Raw genomic sequence first — 13,843 nt, forward strand, 5'->3', positions numbered from 1 at the left:
AACGTACAAATATTCCTCTAAAATCAGCCGAAATACGAATTCCTGTTTACTCACCTGTTATCAGGAGAGAACCCAGGGCTGCATCTTTTAGCCCAGCACTGACCCTGAAAAGTAATTCTAAGCGTACTTACCAGTAACTTGTATTTCCTTCCATAGGAATCCATTGTGTGGGTTTCACCAGAAAAGTTTCCAAGTGTCCATTTTGAAACGTACAACTATTCCTCTAAAATCAGCCGAACTATGAATTTTGATTTACTCACCTGTTATCAGGAATGAACTCAAGGCTGCATCTTTTAGCCCAGCACTGACCCTGAAAAGTAATCCTAATCGTACTTACCAGTTACTTGTATTTCCTTCCATAGGAATCCATTGTGTTGTTTTCACCGGAAAAGTTTCTAAGTGTCCATTTTTGAAACGTACAAATATTCCTCTAAGATCAGCCGAACTACAAATTCCAATTTACTCACCTGTTATCAGGAGAGAACCCAGTGCTGCATCTTTTAGAGGAGCACTGACCCTGAAAAGTAATTCTAAGCGTATTTACCAGTAACTTGTATTTCCTTCCATAGGAATCCATTGTGTGGTTTTCACCAGAAAATTTTCCAAGTGTCCATTTTTGAAGCGTACAAATATTCCTCTAAAATCAGCCGAACTACGAATTCTGATTTACTCACCTGTTATCAGGAGAAAACCCAGTGCTGCATCTTTTAGACCAGCACTGACTATGAAAAGTAATTCTAAGCGTACTTACCAGTAACTTGTACTTCCTTCCATAGGAATCCATTGTGTGATTTTCACCAGAAAAGTTTCTAAGTGTCCATTTTTGAAACGTACAAATATTCCTCTAAAATCAGCCGAACTACGAATTCCGATTTAGTCACCTGTTATCAGGAGAGAACCCAGTGCTGCATCTTTTAGAGCAGCACTGACCCTGAAAAGTAATTCTAAGCGTACTTACCAGTAACTTGTATTTCCTTCCTTAGGAATCGATTGTGTGGTTTTCACCAGAAAAGTTTCCAAGTGTCGATTTATGAAACGTACAAATATTCCTCTAAAATCAGCCGAACCACGAATTCCGATTTACTCACCTGTTATCAGGAGAAAACCCAGTGCTGCATCTTTTAGGCCAGCACTGACCATGAAAAGTAATTCTAAGCGTACTTACCAGTAACTTGTACTTCCTTCCATAGGAATCCATTGTGTGGTTTTCACCAGAAAAGTTTCTAAGTGTCCATTTTTTAAATGTACAAATATTCCTCCACAATCAGCCGAACTATGAATTCTGATTTACTCATCTGTTATCAGGAGAGAACCCAGTGCTGCATCTTTTAGAGCAGCACTGACCCTGAAAAGTAATTCTAAGCGTATTTACCAGTAACTTGTATTTCCTTCCATATGAATCCATTGTGTGGTTTTCATCAGAAAAGTTTCCAAGTGTCCATTTTTGAAGCATACAAATATTCCTCTAAAATCAGCCGAACTACGAATTCTGATTTACTCACCTGTTATCAGGAGAAAACCCAGTGCTGCATCTTTTAGACCAGCACTGACTATGAAAAGTAATTCTAAGCGTACTTACCAGTAACTTGTACTTCCTTCCATAGGAATCCATTGTGTGGTTTTCACCAGAAAAGTTTCTAAGTGTCCATTTTTTAAACATACAAATATTCCTCTAAAATCAGCGGAACTACGAATTCCGATTTACTCACCTGTTATCAGGAGAGAACCCATTGCTGCATCTTTTAGAGCAGCACAGACCCTGAAAAGTAATTCTAAGCATATTTACCAGTAACTTGTATTTCCTTCCATAGGAATCCATTGTGTGGGTTTCACCAGAAAAATTTTCCAAGTGTTCATTTTTGAAACATACAACTATTCCTCTAAAATCAGCCGAACTATGAATTTTGATTTACTCACCTGTTATCAGGAATGAACTCAAGGCTACATCTTTTAGCCCAGCACTGACCCTGAAAAGTAATCCTAATCGTACTTACCAGTAACTTGTATTTCCTTCCATTGGAATCCATTGTGTGGTTTTCACCAGAAAAGTTTCTAAGTGTCCATTTTTGAAACGTACAAATATTCCTCTAAAATCAGCTGAACCACGAATTCCAATTTACTCACCTTTTATCAGGAGAGAACCCAGGGCTGCATCTTTTAGCCCAGCACTGACCCTGAAAAGTAATTCTAGGCGTAGTTACCAGTAACTTTATTTCCTTCCATAGGAATCCATTGTGTGGTTTTCACCAGAAAAGTTTCTAAGTTTCCATTTTTGAAACGTAAAAATATTCCTCTAATATCAGCCGAACTACGAATTCTGATTTACTCACCTGTTATCAGGAGAGAACCCAGTGCTGCATCTTTTAGAGCAGCACTGACCCTGGAAAGTAATTCTAAGCATATTTACCAGTAACTTGTATTTTCTTCCATAGGAATCCATTGTGTGGTTTTCACCAGAAAAGTTTCCAAGTGTCCATTTTTGAAGCGTACAAATATTCCTCTAAAATCAGCCGAACTACGAATTCTGATTTACTCACCTGTTATCAGGAGAAGACCCAGTGCTGCATCTTTTAGACCAGCACTGACTATGAAAAGTAATTCTAAGCGTACTTACCAGTAACTTGTACTTCCTTCCATAGGAATCCATTGTGTGGTTTTCACCAGAAAAGTTTCCAAGTGTCCATTTTTGAAGCGTACAAATATTCCTCTAAAATCAGCCGAACTACGAATTCCGATTTACTCACCTGTTATCAGGAGAGAACCCAGGGCTGCATCTTTTAGCCCAGCACTGACCCTGAAAAGTAATTCTAGGCGTAGTTACCAATAACTTTATTTCCTTCCATAGGAATCCATTGTGTGGTTTTCACCAGAAAAGTTTCTGTGTCCATTTTTGAAACGTACAGATATTCCTCTAAAATCAGCCGAACTACGAATTCCGATTTACTCAGCTGTTATCAGGAGAGAACCCAGTGCTGCATCTTTTAGAGCAGCACTGACCCTGAAAAGTAATTCTAAGTGTATTTACCAGTAACTTGTATTTCCTTCCATAGGAATACATTGTGTGGTTTTCACCAGAAAAGTTTCCAAGTGTCCATTTTTTAGACTTACAAATATTCCTCTAAAATCAGTTGAACTACGAATTCTGATTTACTCACCTGTTATCAGGAGAGAACCCAGTGCTGCATCTTTTAGAGCAGCACTGACCCTGAAAAGTAATTCTAAGTGTATTTACCAGTAACTTGTATTTCCTTCCATAGGAATCCATTGTTTGGTTTTCACCAGAAAAGTTTCCAAGTGTCCATTTTTGAAGCGTACAAATATTCCTCTAAAATCAGCCGAAATACGAATTCCTGTTTACTCACCTGTTATCAGAAGAGAACCCAGGGCTGCATCTTTTAGCCCAGCACTGACTATGAAAAGTAATTCTAAGCGTACTTACCAGTAACTTGTATTTCCTTCCATAGGAATCCATTGTGTGGTTTTCACCAGAAAATTTTCCAAGTGTCCATTTTTGAAGCGTACAAATATTCCTCTAAAAACAGCCAAACTACGAATTCTGATTTACTCACCTGTTATCAGGAGAAAACCCAGTGCTGCATCTTTTAGACCAGCACTGACCCTGAAAAGTAATTCTAAGCATACTTACCAGTAACTTGTATTTCCTTCCATAGGAATCCATTGTGTGGGTTTCACCAGAAAACTTTCCAAGTGTCCATTTTGAAACGTACAACTATTCCTCTAAAAACAGCCAAACTACGAATTCTGATTTACTCACCTGTTATCAGGAGAGAACCCAGTGCTGCATCTTTTAGAGCAGCACTGACCCTGAAAAGTAATTCTAAGCGTACTTACCAGTAACTTGTATTTCCTTCCTTAGGAATCCATTGTGTGGTTTTCACCAGAAAAGTTTCCAAGTGTCCATTTATGAAACGTACAAATATTCCTCTAAAATCAGCCGAACTTCGAATTCCGATTTACTCACCTGTTATCAGGAAAGAACCCAGTGCTGCATCTTTTAGAGCAGCACTGACCCTGAAAAGAAATTCTAAGCGTACTTACCAGTAACTTGTATTTCCTTCCTTAGGAAACCATTGTGTGGTTTTCACCAGAAAAGTTTCCAAGTGTCCATTTGTGAAACGTACAAATATTCCTCTAAATTCAGCCGAACTACGAATTCCGATTTACTCACCTGTTATCAGGATAGAACCCAGTGCTGCATCTTTTAGAGCAGCACTGACCCTGAAAAGTAATTCTAAGCGTATTTACCTGTAATTTGTATTTCCTTCCATAGGAATCCATTGTGTGGTTTTCACCAGAAAAGTTTCCAAGTGTCCATTTTTGAAACGTACAAATATTCCTCTACAATCAGCCGAACTACGAATTCTGATTTACTCACCTGTTATCAAGAGAGAACCCAGTGCTGCATCTTTTAGAGCAGCACTGACCCTGAAAAGTAATTCTAAGCGTATTTACCAGTAACTTGTATTTCCTCCCATAGGAATCCATTGTGTGGGTTTCACCAGAAAAGTTTCCAAGTGTCCATTTTGAAACGTACAACTATTCCTCTAAAATCAGCCGAACTATGAATTTTGATTTACTCACCTGTTATCAGGAATGAACTCAAGGCTGCATCTTTTAGCCCAGCACTGACCCTAAAAAGTAATCCTAATCGTACTAACCAGTAACTTGTATTTCCTTCCATAGGAATCCATTGTGTTGTTTTCACCAGAAAAGTTTCTAAGTGTCCATTTTTGAAACGTACAAATATTCCTCTAAGATCAGCCAAACTACAAATTCCAATTTACTCACCTGTTATCAGGAGAGAACCCATTGCTGCATCTTTTAGAGCAGCACTGACCCTGAAAAGTAATTCTAAGCGTGCTTACCAGTAACTTGTATTTCCTTCAATAGGAATCCATTGTGTGGTTTTCACCAGAAAAGTTTCCAAGTGTCCATTTATGAAACGTACAAATATTCCTCTAAAATCAGCCGAACTACGAATTCCGATTTACTCACCTGTTATCAGGAGAAAACCCAGTGCTGCATCTTTTAGGCCAGCACTGACCATGAAAAGTAATTCTAAGCGTACTTACCAGTAACTTGTACTTCCTTCCATAGGAATCCATTGTGTGGTTTTCACCAGAAAAGTTTCCAAGTGTCCATTTTTTAAACATACAAATATTCCTCTAAAATCAGCGGAACTACGAATTCCGATTTACTCACCTGTTATCAGGAGAGAACCCATTGCTGCATCTTTTAGAGCAGCACAGACCCTGAAAAGTAATTCTAAGCGTATTTACCAGTAACTTGTATTTCCTTCCATAGGAATCCATTGTGTGGGTTTCACCAGAAAAGTTTCCAAGTGTTCATTTTTGAAACGTACATCTATTCCTCTAAAAGCAGCTGAACTATGAATTTTGATTTACTCACCTGTTATCAGGAATGAACTCAAGGCTACATCTTTTAGCCCAGCACTGACCCTGAAAAGTAATCCTAATCGTACTTACCAGTAACTTGTATTTCCTTCCATAGGAATCCATTGTGTTGTTTTCACCAGAAAAGTTTCTAAGTGTCCATTTTTGAAACGTACAAATATTCCTCTAAAATCAGCCGAACTACGAATTCCAATTTACTCACCTGTTATCAGGAGAGAACCAAGTGCTGCATCTTTTAGAGCAGCACTGACCCTGAAAAGTAATTCTAAGCGTACTTACCAGTAACTTGTATTTCCTTCCTTAGGAATCCATTGTGTGGTTTTCACCAGAAAAGTTTCCAAGTGTCCATTTATGAAAAGTACAAATATTCCTCTAAATTCAGCCGAACTACGAATTCCGATTTACTCACCTGTTATCAGGATAGAACCCAGTGCTGCATCTTTTAGAGCAGCACTGACCCTGAAAAGTAATTCTAAGCGTATTTACCAGTAATTTGTATTTCCTTCCAAAGGAATCCATTGTGTGGGTTTCACCAGAAAAGTTTCCAAGTGTCCATTTTGAAACGTACAACTATTCCTCTAAAATCAGCCGAACTATGAATTTTGATTTACTCACCTGTTATCAGGAATGAACTCAAGGCTGCATCTTTTAGCCCAGCACTGACCCTGAAAAGTAATCCTAATCGTACTAACCAGTAACTTGTATTTCCTTCCATAGGAATCCATTGTGTTGTTTTCACCAGAAAAGTTTCTAAGTGTCCATTTTTGAAACGTACAAATATTCCTCTAAGATCAGCCGAACTACAAATTCCAATTTACTCACCTGTTATCAGGAGAGAACCCAGTGCTGCATCTTTTAGAGCAGCACTGACCCTGAAAAGTAATTCTAAGCGTACTTACCAGTAACTTGTATTTCCTTCCATAGGAATCCATTGTGTGGTTTTCACCAGAAAAGTTTCCAAGTGTCCATTTATGAAACGTACAAATATTCCTCTAAAATCAGCCGAACTACGAATTCCGATTTACTCACCTGTTATCAGGAGAAAACCCAGTGCTGCATCTTTTAGGCCAGCACTGACCATGAAAAGTAATTCTAAGCGTACTTACCAGTAACTTGTACTTCCTTCCATAGGAATCCATTGTGTGGTTTTCACCAGAAAAGTTTCTAAGTGTCCATTTTTTAAACATACAAATATTCCTCTAAAATCAGCGGAACTACGAATTCCGATTTACTCACCTGTTATCAGGAGAGAACCCATTGCTGCATCTTTTAGAGCAGCACAGACCCTGAAAAGTAATTCTAAGCGTATTTACCAGTAACTTGTATTTCCTTCCATAGGAATCCATTGTGTGGGTTTCACCAGAAAAGTTTCCAAGTGTTTATTTTTGAAACGTACATCTATTCCTCTAAAAAGCAGCCGAACTATGAATTTTGATTTACTCACCTGTTATCAGGAATAAACTCAAGGCTACATCTTTTAGCCCAGCACTGACCCTGAAAAGTAATCCTAATCGTACTTACCAGTAACTTGTATTTCCTTCCATAGGAATCCATTGTGTTGTTTTCACCAGAAAAGTTTCTAAGTGTCCATTTTTGAAACGTACAAATATTCCTCTAAAATCAGCCGAACTACGAATTCCAATTTACTCACCTGTTATCAGGAGAGAACCAAGTGCTGCATCTTTTAGAGCAGCACTGACCCTGAAAAGTAATTCTAAGCGTACTTACCAGTAACTTGTATTTCCTTCCATAGGAATCCATTGTGTGGTTTTCACCAGAAAAGTTTCCAAATGTCAAGTTTTTTAGACTTACATATATTCCTCTAAAATCAGTTGAACTACGAATTCCGATTTACTCACCTGATATCAGGAGAAAACGCAGGGCTGCATCTTTTAGACCAGCACCGACCATGAAAAGTAATTCTAAGCGTACTTACCAGTAACTTGTACTTCCTTCCATAGGAATCCATTGTGTGGTTTTCACCAGAAAAGTTTCCAAGTGTCCATTTTTGAAGCGTACATATATTCCTCTAAAATCAGCCGAACTACGAATTCCGATTTACTCACCTGTTATCAGGAGAGAACCCATTGCTGCATCTTTTAGAGCAGCACAGACCCTGAAAAGTAATTCTAAGCGTATTTACCAGTAACTTGTATTTCCTTCCATAGGAATCCATTGTGTGGGTTTCACCAGAAAAGTTTCCAAGTGTTCATTTTTGAAACGTACATCTATTCCTCTAAAAAGCAGCCGAACTATGAATTTTGATTTACTCACCTGTTATCAGGAATGAACTCAAGGCTACATCTTTTAGCCCAGCACTGACCCTGAAAAGTAATCCTAATCGTACTTACCAGTAACTTGTATTTCCTTCCATAGGAATCCATTGTGTTGTTTTCACCAGAAAAGTTTCTAAGTGTCCATTTTTGAAACGTACAAATATTCCTCTAAAATCAGCCGAACTACGAATTCCAATTTACTCACCTGTTATCAGGAGAGAACCAAGTGCTGCATCTTTTAGAGCAGCACTGACCCTGAAAAGTAATTCTAAGCGTACTTACCAGTAACTTGTATTTCCTTCCATAGGAATCCATTGTGTGGTTTTCACCAGGAAAGTTTCCAAATGTCAAGTTTTTTAGACTTACATATATTCCTCTAAAATCAGTTGAACTACGAATTCCGATTTACTCACCTGATATCAGGAGAAAACGCAGTGCTGCATCTTTTAGACCAGCACCGACCATGAAAAGTAATTCTAAGCGTACTTACCAGTAACTTGTACTTCCTTCCATAGGAATCCATTGTGTGGTTTTCACCAGAAAAGTTTCCAAGTGTCCATTTTTGAAGCGTACATATATTCCTCTAAAATCAGCCGAACTACGAATTCTGATTTACTCACCTGTTATCAGGAGAAAACCCAGTGCTGCATCTTTTAGCCCAGCACTGACTATGAAAAGCAATTCTAAGCGTACTTACCAGTAACTTGTATTTCCTTCCATAGGAATCCATTGTGTGGTTTTCACCGGAAAAGTTTCTAAGTGTCCATTTTTAAACTGTACAAATATTCCTCTAAAATCAGCCGAACTACGAATTCCGATTTACTCACCTGTTATCAGGAGAGAACCCAGTGCTGCATCTTTTAGAGCAGCACTGACCCTGAAAAGAAATTCTAAGCGTATTTACTAGTAACTTTTATTTCCTTCCATAGGAATCCATTGTGTGGTTTTCACCAGAAAAGTTTCCAAATGTCCATTTTTGAAACGTACAAATATTCCTCTAAAATCAGCCGAACTATGAATTCCGATTTACTCACCTGTTATCAGGAGAGAACCCAGTGCTGCATCTTTTAGAGCAGCACTGACCCTGAAAAGTAATTCTAAGCGTATTTACCAGTAACTTGTATTTCCTTCCATAGGAATCCATTGTGTGGTTTTCACCAGAAAAGTTTCCAAGTGTCCATTTTTGAAGCGTACATATATTCCTCTAAAATCAGCCGAACTACGAATTCCGATTTACTCACCTGTTATCAGGAGAGAACCCATTGCTGCATCTTTTAGAGCAGCACAGACCCTGAAAAGTAATTCTAAGCGTATTTACCAGTAACTTGTATTTCCTTCCATAGGAATCCATTGTGTGGGTTTCACCAGAAAAGTTTCCAAGTGTTCATTTTTGAAACGTACATCTATTCCTCTAAAAAGCAGCCGAACTATGAATTTTGATTTACTCACCTGTTATCAGGAATGAACTCAAGGCTACATCTTTTAGCCCAGCACTGACCCTGAAAAGTAATCCTAATCGTACTTACCAGTAACTTGTATTTCCTTCCATAGGAATCCATTGTGTTGTTTTCACCAGAAAAGTTTCTAAGTGTCCATTTTTGAAACGTACAAATATTCCTCTAAAATCAGCCGAACTACGAATTCCAATTTACTCACCTGTTATCAGGAGAGAACCAAGTGCTGCATCTTTTAGAGCAGCACTGACCCTGAAAAGTAATTCTAAGCGTACTTACCAGTAACTTGTATTTCCTTCCATAGGAATCCATTGTGTGGTTTTCACCAGGAAAGTTTCCAAATGTCAAGTTTTTTAGACTTACATATATTCCTCTAAAATCAGTTGAACTACGAATTCCGATTTACTCACCTGATATCAGGAGAAAACGCAGTGCTGCATCTTTTAGACCAGCACCGACCATGAAAAGTAATTCTAAGCGTACTTACCAGTAACTTGTACTTCCTTCCATAGGAATCCATTGTGTGGTTTTCACCAGAAAAGTTTCCAAGTGTCCATTTTTGAAGCGTACATATATTCCTCTAAAATCAGCCGAACTACGAATTCTGATTTACTCACCTGTTATCAGGAGAAAACCCAGTGCTGCATCTTTTAGCCCAGCACTGACTATGAAAAGCAATTCTAAGCGTACTTACCAGTAACTTGTATTTCCTTCCATAGGAATCCATTGTGTGGTTTTCACCGGAAAAGTTTCTAAGTGTCCATTTTTAAACTGTACAAATATTCCTCTAAAATCAGCCGAACTACGAATTCCGATTTACTCACCTGTTATCAGGAGAGAACCCAGTGCTGCATCTTTTAGAGCAGCACTGACCCTGAAAAGAAATTCTAAGCGTATTTACTAGTAACTTTTATTTCCTTCCATAGGAATCCATTGTGTGGTTTTCACCAGAAAAGTTTCCAAATGTCCATTTTTGAAACGTACAAATATTCCTCTAAAATCAGCCGAACTATGAATTCCGATTTACTCACCTGTTATCAGGAGAGAACCCAGTGCTGCATCTTTTAGAGCAGCACTGACCCTGAAAAGTAATTCTAAGCGTATTTACCAGTAACTTGTATTTCCTTCCATAGGAATCCATTGTGTGGTTTTCACCAGAAAATTTTCCAAGTGTCCATTTGTGAAGCGTACAAATATTCCTCTAAAATCAGCCGAACTACGAATTCTGATTTACTCACCTGTTATCAGGAGAAAACCCAGTGCTGCATCTTTTAGACCAGCACTGACTATGAAAAGTAATTCTAAGCGTACTTACCAGTAACTTGTACTTCCTTCCATAGGAATCCATTGTGTGATTTTCACCAGAAAAGTTTCTAAGTGTCCATTTTTGAAATGTACAAATATTCCTCTAAAATCAGCCGAAATACGAATTCCTGTTTACACACCTGTTATCAGAAGGGAACCCAGGGCTGCATCTTTTAGCCCAGCACTGACTATGAAAAGTAATTCTAAGCGTACTTACCAGTAACTTGTATTTCCTTCCATAGGAATCCATTGTGTGGTTTTCACCAGAAAATTTTCCAAGTGTCCATTTTTGAAGCGTACAAATATTCCTCTAAAAACAGCCGAACTACGAATTCTGATTTACTCACCTGTTATCAGGAGAAAACCCAGTGCTGCATCTTTTAGACCAGCACTGACCCTGAAAAGTAATTCTAAGCATACTTACCAGTAACTTGTATTTCCTTCCATAGGAATCCATTGTGTGGGTTTCACCAGAAAAGTTTCCAAGTGTCCATTTTGAAACGTACAACTATTCCTCTAAAAACAGCCGAACTACGAATTCTGATTTACTCACCTGTTATCAGGAGAGAACCCAGTGCTGCATCTTTTAGAGCAGCACTGACCCTGAAAAGTAATTCTAAGCGTACTTACCAGTAACTTGTATTTCCTTCCTTAGGAATCCATTGTGTGGTTTTCACCAGAAAAGTTTCCAAGTGTCCATTTATGAAACGTACAAATATTCCTCTAAAATCAGCCGAACTTCAAATTCCGATTTACTCACCTGTTATCAGGAAAGAACCCAGTGCTGCATCTTTTAGAGCAGCACTGACCCTGAAAAGTAATTCTAATCGTACTTACCAGTAACTTGTATTTCCTTCCTTAGGAAACCATTGTGTGGTTTTCACCAGAAAAGTTTCCAAGTGTCCATTTATGAAACGTACAAATATTCCTCTAAATTCAGCCGAACTACGAATTCCGATTTACTCACCTGTTATCAGGATAGAACCCAGTGCTGCATCTTTTAGAGCAGCACTGACCCTGAAAAGTAATTCTAAGCGTATTTACCTGTAATTTGTATTTCCTTCCATAGGAATCCATTGTGTGGTTTTCACCAGAAAAGTTTCCAAGTGTCCATTTTTGAAACGTACAAATATTCCTCTACAATCAGCCGAACTACGAATTCTGATTTACTCACCTGTTATCAGGAGAGAACCCAGTGCTGCATCTTTTAGAGCAGCACTGACCCTGAAAAGTAATTCTAAGCGTATTTACCAGTAATTTGTATTTCCTCCCATAGGAATCCTTTGTGTGGGTTTCACCAGAAAAGTTTCCAAGTGTCCATTTTGAAACGTACAAATATTCCTCTACGATCAGCCGAACTATGAATTTTGATTTACTCACCTGTTATCAGGAATGAACTCAAGGCTGCATCTTTTAGCCCAGCACTGACCCTGAAAAGTAATCCTAATCGTACTAACCAGTAACTTGTATTTCCTTCCATAGGAATCCATTGTGTTGTTTTCCCCAGAAAAGTTTCTAAGTGTCCATTTTTGAAACGTACAAATATTCCTCTAAGATCAGCCGAAATACAAATTCCAATTTACTCACCTGTTATCAGGAGAGAACCCAGTGCTGCATCTTTTAGAGCAGCACTGACCCTGAAAAGTAATTCTAAGCGTACTTACCAGTAACTTGTACTTCCTTCCATAGGAATCCATTGTGTGGTTTTCACCAGAAAAGTTTCCAAGTGTCCATTTTTGAAGCGTACAAATATTCCTCTAAAATCAGCCGAACTACGAATTCTGATTTACTCACCTGTTATCAGGAGAAAACCCAGTGCTGCATCTTTTAGCCCAGCACTGATTATGAAAAGTAATTCTAAGCGTACTTACCAGTAACTTGTATTTCCTTCCATAGGAATCCATTGTGTGGTTTTCACCGGAAAAGTTTCTAAGTGTCCATTTTTAAACTGTACAAATATTCCTCTAAAATCAGCCGAACTACGAATTCCGATTTACTCACCTGTTATCAGGAGAGAACCCAGTGCTGCATCTTTTAGAGCAGCACTGACCCTGAAAAGAAATTCTAAGCGTATTTACTAGTAACTTTTATTTCCTTCCATGGAATCCATTGTGTGGTTTTCACCAGAAAAGTTTCCAAATGTCCATTTTTGAAACGTACAAATATTCCTCTAAAATCAGCCGGACTATCAATTCCGATTTACTCACCTGTTATCAGGAGAGAACCCAGTGCTGCATCTTTTAGAGCAGCACTGACCCTGAAAAGTAATTCTAAGCGTATTTACCAGTAACTTGTATTTCCTTCCATAGGAATCCATTGTGTGGTTTTCACCAGAAACTTTTCCAAGTGTCCATTTGTGAAGCGTACAAATATTCCTCTAAAATCAGCCGAACTACGAATTCTGATTTACTCACCTGTTATCAGGAGAAATCCCAGTGCTGCATCTTTTAGACCAGCACTGACTATGAAAAGTAATTCTAAGCGTACTTACCAGTAACTTGTACTTCCTTCCATAGGAATCCATTGTGTGATTTTCACCAGAAAAGTTTCTAAGTGTCCATTTTTGAAACGTACAAATATTCCTCTAAAATCAGCCGAAATACGAATTCCTGTTTACTCACCTGTTATCAGAAGAGAACCCAGGGCTGCATCTTTTAGCCCAGCACTGACTATGAAAAGTAATTCTAAGCGTACTTACCAGTAACTTGTATTTCCTTCCATAGGAATCCATTGTGTGGTTTTCACCAGAAAATTTTCCAAGTGTCCATTTTTGAAGCGTACAAATATTCCTCTAAAAACAGCCGAACTACAAATTCCGATTTACTCACCTGTTATCAGGATGGAACCCAGTGCTGCATCTTTTAGAGCAGCACTGACCCTGAAAAGTAATTCTAAGCGTATTTACCAGTAATTTGTATTTCCTTCCAAAGGAATCCATTGTGTGGTTTTCACCAGAAAAGTTTCCAAGTGTCCATTTTTGAAACGTACAAATATTCCTCTACAATCAGCCGAACTACGAATTCTGATTTACTCACCTGTTATCAGGAGAGAACCCAGTGCTGCATCTTTTAGAGCAGCACTGACCCTGAAAAGTAATTCTAAGCGTATTTACCAGTAACTTGTATTTCCTCCCATAGGAATCCATTGTGTGGGTTTCACCAGAAAAGTTTCCAAGTGTCCATTTTGAAACGTACAACTATTCCTCTAAAATCAGGCAAACTATGAATTTTGATTTACTCACCTGTTATCAGGAATGAACTCAAGGCTGCATCTTTTAGCCCAGCACTGACCCTGAAAAGTAATCCTAATCGTACTAACCAGTAACTTGTATTTACTTCCATAGGAATCCATTGTGTGATTTTCACCAGAAAAG

Source organism: Triturus cristatus, chromosome 1_1 (genome assembly GCF_964204655.1).
Source record: "Triturus cristatus chromosome 1_1, aTriCri1.1, whole genome shotgun sequence".
NCBI lineage: Eukaryota > Metazoa > Chordata > Amphibia > Caudata > Salamandridae > Triturus > Triturus cristatus.